The sequence below is a fragment of the Belonocnema kinseyi genome, chromosome 2, assembly GCF_010883055.1.
Source record: "Belonocnema kinseyi isolate 2016_QV_RU_SX_M_011 chromosome 2, B_treatae_v1, whole genome shotgun sequence".
Taxonomy (NCBI): domain Eukaryota; kingdom Metazoa; phylum Arthropoda; class Insecta; order Hymenoptera; family Cynipidae; genus Belonocnema; species Belonocnema kinseyi.
This window is the reverse complement of record NC_046658.1, coordinates 107,539,249-107,541,493: the sequence shown is the minus strand read 5'-3', so window position 1 is coordinate 107,541,493 and position 2,245 is coordinate 107,539,249. Positions and strand designations below refer to the sequence as shown.

The following is a 2,245-nucleotide window of genomic DNA, read 5'->3' as shown; positions in this document are numbered from 1 at the left end:
AGTATTTCTTTTTTGCAAAGTGATCTAGTATATTTTCTTTCGATAATATCAAATTTTCATAACTGCCTGTGATTTTTTTAAAAAGCGCCCAAGCCACCTTAAAAAAGACATTATGCCTACTTTTAATTTTTTCGATAAAAATATTCTCAACCGACTTAAAATTAAAGGAATCTGGCAGCACGTCTACAATTCTTTGAAATAAAAAAAAGAAAAATGTCCAGAAAATTGTATGACTTTTTGGCCAAATCACTTAATTTTCTACTGAAAAACAAAAATTTTAGCAAGAAATAGAACAGTACAATTTTTAGTTGAAAAAATTTATTTGTAACAAATAAAAACCGAATTTTCAACAAAATACTTAAATTTTTATTCAAATAGCTGAATCTTTCACCCAATAGTTTAACTTTTAACAAATAGTTAAATAGTGAGCCATAAACATAGATTTTCAAAAAAGTAAATGAGAAACTAAAACGAAAAAATATAGAAATTTATTTGAGAATTTATCTTTTTTGTTGAAGCTAAACTTTAACTGAAAATGCAGTCGTTAAGTTAGTAGTTTCAAAAATTAATCTTTAACAACAACCAAACTTCCAATAAAACAGTTGAATTTTCAAACAAAGAGAATGATACATTCTCGTCTAAAATGATAAACTTCCAAACAAAATAAATTAGCTTTTAACAAACTAATTTAATTTTTAATATAGTAGTTGAATTTCCGACTAAAGAATATGAATTCTCAATGATAAGTGTAATAGTTGATATTTCAAACGATAAAGGTGAATTTTTGAATAAATACTAAAAAAAAGTAAAGTCAACAAACACAAAACTATTTTTAACTAATTTTATTTCAACCAAAAAGATGAAATTTTTAACCAAAAACATTAATTTTAAACCCAGAAGATGAATTTCTACCAGAAACTACAATTTTTTAGCAAAATACATCATTTTTCCCCCAAATAGTTGAATTTTTAAACTAAAATAAAACACAACATTTTTAACCAAAAAACAAAATAGTTTAATTTTCACTAAAAAAATTTAATTTCAATTCAAGAGAACGTGTTTTTTTTACAAAGCAGCTGATACTTATAACGAACTTTTAACAAGAAAATATGAGTTTTCAACAATATATTTAATTTTGAATAAAACCTTGGATTCTCTACTTAAGCAGATTAATTTTCAACCAAAAAGATGCATTTTTAACCAACAATAATAATTTTGTGCAACAATGAGAAAACGAAGTTTCAACAAAATACATAAACTTTTAACCAATAAAATTACTTTTATACAAAAAAAAAACACATTTTTTTACCAAACTAATCAATTATCAGTCAAAAACATGAATTGTTAATTAAATGAAAAAGACGCATTTTCAATACAACAGTTGAGTTCTTAAATAAAACATACTTGTTTAAAAGGAAGTTTCAACAAGGTTGATATTTTTTAATCAAATAGTTGCATTTTTAATCAAAAGTAATTATTTTCTACCAACAAAAGACGAATTTTCAAGAAGTTACATAAATTTTCATTAAAATGGTAGAAATTTAAACAAAAAGACATAAAATTTCAACCAAAAATGAAATGCAAATTAATTTCCTACAAAAAAAGCAACTAATTTTCAACCAAATGGTTTAATTTTCGGCTAAAGGAATGAAATCTTAACAAACTAGTTCAACTTTCAAACGAAAAGTTGTATTTTTAACCAAAAAATATTAAATTTCTACCGAAAGAGATGAATTTTCAGATCAAAAAGACAAAGTGCGAACCTAGAAAGATTTTTCATTCAAAAAAGAAAAAAATGTCAACCAAACTGTTAAATTAAAAAAAAATTAATTTAAAAATAGAAAAGTTTAGTTTCAACCACATTGTTGAATTTTCTTACAAAATGGTGCTAAGTAATAGCTGGCTGCTAGCATAAATATTGCAATTAGCAATTTTTAAAGTTCTTTTTATAAGGAATAATAGCCGTTAAAAAGAATATTATGCCTATACTTTTAATATTTTCGGTCAAAATATTCTTAACAGACTTCAAATATAAAATGTCTGAAAGAACCTCTAAAAAATGTTTTTCAATGAAACAAATATACGGGACCCGTCATTTTTCGGAACGGATAAAATTTAAGAAAGGTAAAATTTCAGAATGGGTTAATGGTAAAACTTAGGAATACCAAAAATTCGGAAAAAGGAATAAATCAGAAATCCAAAACTCTGAATAGTATTTATTCGGAAACCAAAGAAGCGGAATGGG

General features: G+C 24.3%; 1 protein-coding gene across 1 annotated transcript in view; it reads right to left on the bottom strand.

Moving 5' to 3' along the window:
• The window catches only part of LOC117168102 (breast cancer anti-estrogen resistance protein 3), a 45,706-nt gene that overhangs the window by 31,841 nt on the left and 11,620 nt on the right, over positions 1-2,245 (bottom strand). The gene's annotated exons all lie outside the window — the stretch shown is intronic.